A 12,466-nucleotide genomic window follows, 5' to 3' on the forward strand; every position below is an offset into this window, starting at 1 on the left:
CTTCTGGTGGTGAAAATAATGCTTTGGTTGATTTCTTTCTTTTTAACAAGAACTAAGTGGGAAAGTCTATTTAAGAGAATCAAGCTAAAAAAGTAAAAGTAAAAACTTAATAAGATGTATCTTAGGAAAGTTATATAATGTGTTGTTTTAAAAGACTTTTTTTTTAAAAAAATGTACCATTGAATTTGTCTTGAGAATACGGAATACAATTGAGTACTGAAGCCGTTCTTCCATGCAAAAGTGGGTGGTTTGCTTTTAAGAAGATAAGACTGTTAACAACTAGTGTTGGCTTGTAAAATTTAACAGATTTACCTTCTGCTTTTAACTCTGTAATTGCTGGATCTAGGGAAGATGGAGTTTTCTTTAGAAATGTTACTGATGTTCTTGGAAAAGATAAGCCATGTGAGAAATGAAAATACGGATTTGAAATAGAAAAGGAAGAAGAATGGGAAAATGAGGCTAAGGAATTTAAACAAGCAGTGAATCAACTGTCTGAGGATCAAAAACAAAGCAGAGAAAAAGTGGTACTCATGGATGCAAATCAGGAACAATAGCAATGGCAAAACATTTCTATACGGCTTATCAATGCACTTGAGCACTCCCTAACGGTTTACAAATTGTAAGCTACCCCAACAAGCTGGGTACTCATTTTAGCAACCTCAGAAGGATACTAAGCTGAGTCGAGCTTGAGCCCTTTTACTGGTATTGAACTCACAACCTTATGGTTTGTGAGTGAGTGGCTGCAGTACTGCATTTAACCACTTCACCACCAGGGCTCCTGGGAGATGGGAAATGAGCAAGACAATCTAGACTTTGGCGCGTTACAGACCGCCCCTTTGGGGTGGCCTGTGGGCGCTCCTTTCCCTGCCGGATCAGGGCCAGAGCAGCAGCCTCCGAGGCCCCGATCCGCCGCTTTCCAGGCCACAGGGAAGCAGCAAAAGGCCGCTTCCCCGCGGCCTGGAAAGGGGTGTCCTTGGGGCTTCATGCCCCAAGGACACTCGACGGCGGCGGAGAGGAGGAGAAAGGGGCCGCTTGGCCCCTTTCTCCCTTGCGTCGCTGGCACAGCTGTCTAAAGGCTGCGCCAGTGACGCAAATCATGGAAGGAGCTCTGTTTTGGAGCTCCTTCTAGTGCTGCGGAAAGGGCGCTCTATGCACCCTCACGCAGCACAAAGACGTCAAGTCCGCACCGCCCCATTTGGAGGCGGCGTGTTCGTGATGTCGTAATGGCGGCCCCTATGTGTATAGGGCGCCACCATTTTGTATGTCCTGGGGACATACTAGGGTTAGGTGCATGCGTAAGGCAGGCACTTTCCCTAACCCTAGTACGTCCCCAGGACGTTTTTTATGCCTGTCTGTAACAGGCCTCAGTGAATAAAAATATGGAAATTGCCAAGGAATATCAATCTGAATCAGTGGGTGAATTAGTTCTTAATCTGAGAAAAAAAAGTAGAATATGGGAATGATGTTAAGACGAAAGTGAATGTAATGTTGCCTCCAAATGATTTTGTTAAGATTTGGAATGTAATTTAGAAAGATCTCTTTCGAAAAGGGGAGACAGTTTGTTGTTGATGGGAAGAAATCTTGTGATGGAAAAGAAGGATGTGCTCAGAATGAGGTTTCCATCTGAGAAAATGGTGGGTGCGTTATACTGTTGAGAAGGGCAGTTAAAACAATTTTAGGTGCCCAACATAGGGAATTGATTAGGGACCAATGAGGTTCAAGATATGAATTGCCTTGAGAAGATGAAGAGCGTGTGAGGCTAAGTTATACTGCAGAGAAATGCAGTTAAAAGTTTTAAAAAGCACCCAAGAGAGAACTAGGAGTGTCCTGGGGAAAGTGAAGGATTATTCTCTGAAGTACAAACAGTAAACAAAAGTGTAAGGAACAAGAGTATAATAGAGAGTTTGATTAGTTTTGAGTTACTGTAACAAACAAGTGTAAGGACAAGAAACCATAACCATAACACAGAGCAACAAATAAAGTATACCAATAACGTAGCAAATGTGAACAACATCCCACACAAGTGATACTGTATTTAAGTAAACCTAAAAATAAACTTATAATGGCGCATTACAGACCACCGGATTGTGGCAGTCTGCTGCCGCCGCCGGTTGCTGTGTCCGGGAACCGCAGCAGCCAAACAGCGCAGTTCCCGGACGCAGCAAAGAAGGAGCGTGAAAATCGCACTCCTTCTTGCAGCCCGGAAGAGACGCCGCGAGGCACGACGTACGGACGCAGAGCATCTGTTACGTCAAAATGGCGGCGGCCGTGTGGAACAGCCGTCGCCATTTGTTACGGACTCAGTCCGTGCTAGGGTTAGGGGCGTCTGGAAAAGATGCCCCTTTCTAACCCTAGCATGGACTGAGTCCGTCCTAGGGTGCCCGTTTGTAACAGGCCAGGGTTGTTTCAATAAATGACTGCTTAGAGTGCTTTCAAAGATACAGTTACATGCTACTAACACTGAGGAAAATACAGTCTTCCGTTTTCACGGGGGATCCATTCTGCCTGCCCCCCCCCCAAAAAAGAGGCTCATGTGTACTCAAGCTCCATAGTCTTGAATGGGGTGCGCCCCCGTGTGCACAGCCTGGGCACGTGCGCCATAGAAAATAGCAGAGGTCGTTCCTCTGTGGATATTCAAGTGCACAAATCTCAGATCCGTGACTTAGGAGGGGCTACTATATTTTGGTATTAAGTCCCCTTGAGCAGTTTGGGGGGTAGGTCTTCATCACAGATTGGTGCGCCTGTGGCACAAGGTGACAAAGGTGAAAAGGGAGTTTAAAAAGGAAAATAAAGAGGTTTGGGGCGGTGCCACAGTGTCACCATCACAATATGTTTAAAGAGACTGGATTATGAGAATGCTGATAAAGCTTTTTTTTGTATCCATAAAATGATATATAGTTGCTGTATAATATCCTGGCTATAAGATAGAGATGGATTAATATAAATATATATGATTAATGAGATAGATATTCAGATTATTATTTTATTTTTATGATTATTTTTATTAAACATAAACATAAACATTTTTTTTAAAGAAATACCTCAGCACTCAGTACAAGGACAGCATTGGCCAATTCAGTGGAGCCTCACCACATTAGTATAAAAGTGGTTAAAATGACATTTAGAACACAAAACAAATGAAATTATTCCTTATATAATAAACTGCATTACATTCTGGTTGGAAGTGAACAAAGGCTGTTTCATTTCTTTTGTGATATAACACATATTTTTATCTTAATTATTGGAAGAAAGTGATTGGTCGAAGGCTTTCATGGCCGGCATCCATAGTTTTTTGTGGGTTTTCTGGGGTGTGTGGCCATGGTCTAGAAGAGATTATTTCTGATGTTTCACTGGCATCTGTGGCTGGCATCTTCAGAGAAACATGCCAGCCACAGATGCCAGCAAACGTCAGGAATAAACTCTTCTAGAACATGGCCACATAGCCCGGAAAACCCACAAGAAACTATAGAAAGGGATTAATTCCAAATAACTAGTTGTTTGTAGCTAGTTACTTCCAAGTTCTGAACAAGAATCCAGCTGATTGCAAGTAGCTTAGTCATATTTGAATTCTGTGCATTTCCTGAATGTTTGTCACTAAACACCTGCCCCTTGAAGTAATTCATCCTGGTATTGTAGGCTTTAGAAAACAGTGAAGACAGATCAGAAGGTCTGAAAAAAAGGACTGATTTTTCTGAAGCTTTCTGAAGATGAGAAAATAGGAACATGATGAATCCTTCCTTTCAAAAAGGAGGCTATTGTTCATTCCCTCAATTTTAGAAATTCAAATCATTTGGAATTAAATTAATATGGAGAGATGGTTCTGTCTTGTGCTGATAAAGGCTTCTTGAGCTCTGGTAGCAAAATGAAGCATTCACAGTATGTGCTCCCTCTGCTGCCAAATCTCATCAAATCATCTTCCATCGCGTCAGGAAGGCAACCACAATTAATGACAGGATGTGCTCAGAAAAATGTTAGGAGCAAGGGCTGTTCTTTGGATGCATAAAAGGCATGGCATGGGCCATGCCATGCTCCCTAGCACGACCTTAGCTGTATCCCAAAGGTTCCTGGATCTTGAGTAAACTCATCACCCTGATGCTGCAAAGTTGTCTTGTGTGCAAGAGTCAACTTATCTTTGGTTACATGATGGCTGTTATCCAGAGTAATTTAGCCCATGTTAAATTACATGATATATAAACTTGGCAGCTTCTTTGACAGATTTACAAGATTAGTTATTTATTTGAGGCACATTTTTATCCTGGCTTTCTGCTTCAAGAAAACATTTTCAAAGAAGCTAACAGCCTTAAAGGTCAGACACACATAAATGTGTCATGAAACAATAAAACCATTATTAGTTAGCAATCATTACAGCCAGTGGCTGTGCAGAAGAGGGGATTTCAGCCAGTGTTGCTGGTTTCCTGGCTACATGATGAACAACTCCTGCTGAAATGATCTCTTCTACACAGTCAGTACAGATACAGGAGCTGTATCTGACAGTCTTATAGCCGCCATGCCAGGTCATGTTTTAAAGGATCAATATGATACTCCTGCAATGATATTTGATTTTCATTACCCTTCTTCTCCCCAAGGAAGTTTTGCAGCAGGCATCACCTTTTCATTAACCTCTCAGGTAATTTTCATGCAGCAGCTACTTCAAGACAGAAGATGGTAGATTAGAACTCTTATTCGATGAAATATTAACTTTTCACAGAGTACCTTGGCGCCTCAGAGACTTCTTCACAAGATAAAAAAGTAGTCAATTCCAGACTGCTTCCCTTATGTGGAGTGTTCCTTTGCCTTCCCATTAACAGAATATAAACACAGAAAGAAATCAAAGCTGATAGTGGATTTAGGCCCTATGGCAGCTTTATCTAGCCTGTTATACTTTAGAGGCGTTGGCCTACAATTCTCATCATCTCCAGCTAACATAACCATGCTAACTATAGATGGTGGAAACTGCACTCCAACATATCAGTTGGAGCGTAGTGGCAGCTGGGGAAAGGCTGCCCTAAATCTCAAGGAGGGAGGCAGATGGACAGCAATTCTCTTGCTGATGTTTCAGCTGCTCTAACATCTTGTTGAATTTGGCAGGCTCAGAGACACATTTATTAAGCTGTATGTCTGTTTGGTAGAGCAGAATAGGCAGGGCTGGGGATTCTCCACAAATCAGCCTGTAAATGCATTTACTTTACAGACTGATATTCCTTTGATACTTGTTTTCTAAGGATACTCAAGGAGTAGTATCCCATGCTTTCCATCCTAGTCACTGTTAACAGTAGACAAATATTGAGGCAGTTTGTGTGATTAGAACCAAAGAAATGAATATAATGCTGAAGATTATCTGAGTTCAGTCCAGGTATTTAATATACTCGGTCAAATAGATAAGTACCCCAAACCAATTCTAGTCATAGAATGAAAATTGTGGTGGTTGTAACATATGCACGTATGCTCTAGGGAAGTTTCTGCCTTACTGTTTTATAGATGGCACCAAATGGATCAGTAGAAGAATGAAAGGAGACAAAGTCCCACGTACTATGTCATAATCCAAAGCTTCTATTTCTTTAAAAGCCCAACTTGTTTTGGCCTTGTCACCAATTCACCTACTTTAATTGGTGATAAGGCTGAAATGCATTGGAAAGATTGGAAATATCCCTGTATTGTTGATTTTGTTTTTGTTGTTGTGTGCCTTCAAGTTGTTCCCAAGTTATGGTGACCCAAAGGTGAACTTATCGCAGAAGGGTTTTCTTGGCAAGATTTATTCAGAGTGGGTTTGCCTTTGCCTGCCTCTGAGGCTGAGAGAGAGTGAATTGCCCAAGGACACCGGTAAGTGTCCATGGCCAAGGGATTTGAACCCTTGTATTCCAGAGTTGTATTACAATACTCAAACCACTACACCATACTGATTCTCCATGTATTCATGATAGCACATTCATACTGGAAAGGACTTGTAAAAACATATCTAAACAAAACCATTACAACGGCAAATTCCTAAAGGAAGAATTCTTCAAGTTGTGTTCCAGGAGCCACTTGTGGTTCACAACCTCCTGTCAGGTTATCTCTAGACAAGTATTTGTAGGATTGTCATCTTCTAGGTCCCCAAATCAAGGTAGCATAGTTGGCATACTTTGCAAATTTGGATTGTATACAAATGAAGGACACTGAGCAAATTAACATCTTATACAAAATGAGCTCAGTAGTTTTTGCTTTGTTTTTGTTCCTCTATGTTCAAGCCTTGATACCACTTGTATAGCAGTATTGATCTGAGAGAGCTACTATAATGTAATGGAGTGCTACAGTTTTACCAGATAGTTGTTTTTGTTTTTATTGTTGTTCTTGTTGTTTTTGTTGTTGTTGTGTGACTTCAAGTCATTTCTGACGTATGACCACCCTAAGGCAAACCTGTGATGGAAAAACATCCTGTTAGTAAAAGCCATTAAACAATGGAATGAACTGCCTTAGAGGGTGGAGGACTCTTCTTCTTTACAGATCTTAAAACAAAGGTTGTATAACCAGGACTATTTTATCTATGTATCTCAGCATAGCAGGCGTCTGAACTAGATGGCCCTTGTAGTCTTTGCCATCTCTATAATCCTATGAAATTACAGAAGGAAACCCTATCTCCCAAGTCATATATATCTTGATCTTGAATGTTTAATAATATAAAATAATTTTAATAATATAAAAGTAGATCTACAATTTTTCTGTTTGGTTCCCATTTGGTAATTCAATACAAGTACTATACAAAACTGCATAAGCAACAGTTCTTCCCTTTTGATGGGAGAACAAGCCATTGAGCCCCATCGTGTGGTTGTAATTTAGACTGCAATGAAACAAAAATATTATTGCATTGGAAGAGACAGTGTTTGCAGAATGATGCATTTAATTTAATTAAACACACAGCACTTGTTAACCTGGAGCCTTTGACAGTTAAAAGCCACACTAGAGAGACAAAATGGGAAGATAAAACCCTTCAAGGGAATAACTCGAGGCAATACAGAATAATGCTGCAAGCAGGAATATGGCATGGTCACACAACCCCACTGAAAGAAGAGAGTGAAAAACTTGGCAAAGCAATAATTTGTTGGCTGAAAATAAAACGGAATTATGAAAAAAAAGACAATCACTATAAATCTAACGTTGAACTGAATTGTCATTTACTGGAAGTGGATGTTTATAGAAGAAAGAACATTTCGGGGTAAAGTTTGCATTGTCAGGGTATAACTTCATGGTGGGGGATTAGCATTTCATACAGTGAAACAGTAAAAATCATTCACACATAGAATTTTTATACTTGCTGTGTTTGCATTTGCCTTGATAATCTCTTAATCTTTGCTTCCTTTTCTTTGATGCCTAATTTCTATTTCTAAATGTCTAATTGAAAATCGGTGCTAGAAATTTGGGGACTGGAGAAAAATTTCAAGGAGGAGGGGAGGATTCTAATAGGGGGCATCTCTCATCTTTGCGCACACCACACCACCCATTTACATCCCATTGACGTTGAATATCTTTCTTACTTTTGCAATTTATTCTGATGTTGTTTTAAAAATCATAGATCATAGTGTTTGAAGAGACCACAAGGGCATCCATTCCACCCCCCACTGTGCAAGAAAACACCAAAGCACTCCAGACAGATGGTTATCAAGCCTCTGTTTAAAAACCTCCAAAGAGCTCTTACTGTCAGGAGTTCTTCCTTATGTTAGATGGAACCTGTTTCCTGCAGCTTGAATCCATTGCTCTTATCCTAGTCTACAACTGCACCGCAGATGAAGCAGCTTGAAACTTCAACTAGTGCAAAATATGGCAGACCGGCTGGTCGCCGGAAAAACTAGGAGTGACGAAATAAACCCATCTTAAAATTCTTCACTGCTGCTATTAGTTTCCGGGCACAGTACAAGGTGTTGGTTATACCTTTTAAGCCCTACATGGCTTGGGCCCCAACCATTTGAGGGATCACCTGCCCCTATAATTCGTCCCGCACCCTCAGGTCCTCTGGGAGGAATCTATTGCAGCCTTAAAACACAGACACTGCTACCTCCCAGAGGGCCTTCTCTGCAATTGCTCCTAAACTATGGAATGGTCTGCCGGCGAGATCCGTCAATTGACAGCTTAGACAGCTTTAAAAAAGCTGTCAAGACGGTATCTCCGGCGGGCCTTTCCTGAATAAAAAAGTGCCCGTTCACAGATGACTGCCCCCCACATCATGATTCAGCCCACCGCTCTGTCCTCGCTGTATTTTATTGTTTTTAAAGATGTTTTAATTATAATTTGTTTAATTCTTGTTTTAAGGGGGGATTTGGGACATAAATTTGTAAATGTGGTTTTGACATGTTGTAGCGCTTTGATTGTCTTGTTCACAGAAAAGCGGGATATAAATAAGTTTTATTTTTATTTTATTTATGATCTATGTTTTATTTTTCACAAGAATTCCAAGGTCTACCAATGAGGAGCAAAACAGTGAATCAGAAGGCAGATATAGAACTGCAGAACAAGAGCCTCTGAGTACCGGTTCAACCCAGACGTTGCTTTTTTGTATTCATAAAACAACTCACACACAAATCTTTCCCAAGAGAAAGAAAAACTATTTACTCCCTACCCCCAAACCACATCCAGCCACTCTCAGTTTGCATCTTTTTTTGAAGGAGAAATGGGTTTCTACAATATTTTAAAATAACTGGGAACTCCTTTCTGATCTGGTGGAATGTTTAGTTACATTTATGCTGTCTTTCTTCCAATGCATTCAGGTGGCAAACATCATTCTTACAGCAATCCTGTGGGTGCATCCAGCTGAGAGAGAGTGACTGGCCAGAGATGGTTCAGTGATTTCATGGCTGGGGACCTGTGCCTAGATCTCTCAAGTCTCATTTAAAATAGTCTGCCTCCTACTGCTCCAGTAAATCGTCTACAAAGCATTCTTCTTTTATTTTTGGGATGATATTGATTCACTTGATTAATTTAATTTTATTGCTGCATATACAGTGATGAGAATCCTTGCATGCAGAAACCCAGTGCAGGTACAAGCAAGAGCATTTCCCTTGACATTTAGGAAATCAAGCCATGAACATTCACCTCTTCAGTATAAGTCATATCTCTGTCCCCAAAAAGAGACAGAATTGCAGAGGGGTTGGGTGGGGAGTGCTACCAGACATCTGCTTCTCCATCTCTTGTTTAGAAATCCAAATATACAACTGGGATACTGAGTGTGTGGACCATTTATAATGTCCTTTGCAGCAGAGTTTGTATTCCACCATCACCCTGCATCTTTGGATTAGTTAGAACTGGGCACATTAGAGAACAGAAGCCCTGAAACCGTTTTTGTTTTTGATTTGTTTTATTTTTGCCAGAGGCTTAGTTTTACTTAGGAAGGAGATAAAAGGGAGTCTCTTGAACATATGCAGGTATCATTCCAATTTCAAGGCTTTCGTATATTAGAAAAAATGGCATGGAGAGAAATGAGTAAACATGTGTTGTTTCTTTTCTTAACTTGAGGTCTTCTTGGCTTCTTGGCCAGGAGTGCTTATTAGCAGATTTGTCTGGACTTTTTCTTATTATTAATATGTGCCTTCAAGTTTGACTTTGATAATGGCAACCTTTTGTAGGGTTTTCTTGGCAAGATATCTTCAGAGATGATTTTCATTGCCTTCCTCTTGGGACTATAAGCTAGTAAATTGGAATTATGTAGTTAATTGCATCTTTGGCTGCTGCTTATCATACACGATCCATGTCTCTCACATTGTTGCATTGCATTTAACCATTAATGAGTTACCTATTCACTGATGGCAAAAACCCATAATAACTAGTAATATCTTGCTTTTCCAAAGAATATGTAGTTCTGATATTCTAGCAGTCACGTGAGATGAGTGGGCTGATTCTCCTCCTCCTCCTCCTCCTTCCTACTAACTATTTTTTGCAGGTGTGCATGCATGCAACATGGGGAGGAAGAGGGATTAGTGGACGGTGGAAGAGGGAGCGCAAGACAATGGATCATCAAAAAACAGCATAATGCACAATTGCTGAAAGTGTGATAATGATTTTTTTTCAAACTGGTATGTTCTTTTGCATCAAAGTGTGATCGCAACAACTCAGTGGCTGGTGTGATAAAGATGCAAGTAGACTGCCCAGAGTCACCCAGGGTTTCTTGGCTGTGCAGGGGATTTGAACCCTGGTCTCTCAGAGTCTTGTTCAACACTCTAACTCCTAATCCATGATGCATAGTGACTACTTATACATGTGTTTCAGTAACCAATGCATGGCTTTACTAGCTCAGGTAACTACTTGTCAGCTGTTATGGAACTGATTGTTTGTGGCAATTTCAGTTCATAATAACTATAAATAATATAGAAAATAGTCAACCTTTTCATAGTTCCAGAAAATTTGAGGATTATAAATTACCATTGCAAATCACAGCAAAGACCCTGATTGACACCAAGCTATTGAAGACTCTCTTTACGATTAGTAACAAGATGATCAAAATGTTGACAGCTGTTTTTGCTGGCGTAGAATGAGAATTGCTTGACCTTTGTGGCAATTCTCTAATGGCTAGAATCATTAATTAGCTTTCCCTTTATCTTCTTTGTTATGTACCTGTGAGGAAATTCCACTAAAAATAGTTCTGCTAATTCAGGCGAATGTATAACAGACCATCTGAAATATGATCAGCTGGCACTCTACTGATTGCTTCTTTCCCATGATTTTTGAGTGGGAGAAATGATGTAGTCAAGGGGGGGGGAATCCTGATCAAATTTGATGAAAATAATGTATGAATATTTTTTAAATCTTACTTTCTTAAATATTTCAGAACTGGGATTGGCAGAAGTGAAGATGTCTTTCTTTTAACTAGGACTCCCAGAATCTACCACAGTTGGCAGGGACCATACAGACTGTGGGATTCTGAGAGTTGTCCCAAAAAGTCTCCTCCTCCCTTCCTCTAACTAGTCACTTTAATATTCTTTCATGGAAAGTAGGCCATAGTGCCTAAATCAAACTGGCTTCAGCACTTGGCATTCTAGAGCAGGCACTTAGACCCCAGGTCCATAGCAAGGCACAGCTGGATGGAATGGAAAGATTCCATAAGAAGGAGAGAAAAAAGGGTTTAAAGTTGCCCATCAACACTCAGAAGCACTTCACCAACAGAGAGAACAAATGTGTCAGAGAAAAGGTTCTACAATTTAGGTTCTACCAGTGTTTTTCAGCTTGTGTTCACCAGTCTTATGTTCACAGATATGCTCGGTATCTGGGACTTTAGTAGGTAAGAAAGCAACTAAAGCCCATTCCGCACGGGTACCCTGGTACGTGCCGAAGACATACTAGAGTTAGAAAGGGGCATCCTTTCCGGACGCCCCTAACCTAGTACGCACTTGGCGCATACAAATGGCGGTGCCCGTTCTACAGGGTGCCGCCATCTTGACGTAGTGGTGCTTAGCGTCCGCACATCATGTGCACTAATGATGTTGCAAGTGTCCATTGGCGCTTGTGACGTCCTTAGCGTGCCACAAGAAGAAGCTGCATTTTGCAGCATGGAGGAGTCGCGCGGTTTGGCCGCTGGGGCTCCTCGCGCTGCAAAGAGGCTCTTTTCAGCCGCCCTTTGGCAGGTCTTAAGCGCCCATGTCACTTTATTCACTATTCCCCGTTTGTTATTCACCCAGGAACCACTTCTATGATGCAAATGCATTCGAAATCCATTAAGGCATGGGAATTTTATCCCCGGTCTATTTGCATCATTGTTCACACAGCCAACAATGCAATCTTTATAAAAACTCAGGAAAACCCAATATCCATTATACCAGGTACTGGGGGGGGGGGTTGTTGCAGCCCCTCCCCCAAAAAACTTAACTGATGGCATTTGGGTGCATGTGAACAACAGGTGTTATTCTGGGTTATTTCCATTGTTGTAAATAACCCCTAAGTGAGCCCCTGCCTCACACAAAAACACTTTGTTGTGGGGATTTCCACCAGGAACCTTTGCATGCATGAATAAACATGATTGGTGATCCAGGTAGTTTCCAATGGGAACTTTCTTTCAGAGTTTAATTGCCATGCTGGGGGGCAAGATAAGGTGGAAGACTGGATGAGTCACACATGTGGGATGTGGAGGGCCAGCTGTTCTTTCTCCAGCTGCAATCCTCCATTTGCCTGTTAAATAGCAATTATCCTTTTTTAGACAGCTTCAATTCGCACGATGAACGGTTTTTTAATCTTAAACTTAACTAGTGAATAGGATATATCAGGGCTAACTGTGTTGGTCAGGCAGGCAAACTACAATAAAACTGAAAGAAAACCAACTGGGCCACTCTGAGGATTTTATTTCCAGCAATGAGTACAACAATCTGAATTTGTCTACCATTGGTAAGTTTTACTTGTTATGACACATTCCAGATTTCACAGTGCAAAGGCTTCTTTAGTACTCATTGTAGTCTTTGTACAAAAGTTCTTTGTAGCGTCACACAGGACAGAAATGGCTAACATTCAGAAG

This window comes from Sceloporus undulatus, chromosome 2, assembly GCF_019175285.1.
Source record: "Sceloporus undulatus isolate JIND9_A2432 ecotype Alabama chromosome 2, SceUnd_v1.1, whole genome shotgun sequence".
In the NCBI taxonomy this organism is placed as follows: Eukaryota; Metazoa; Chordata; class Lepidosauria; order Squamata; family Phrynosomatidae; genus Sceloporus; species Sceloporus undulatus.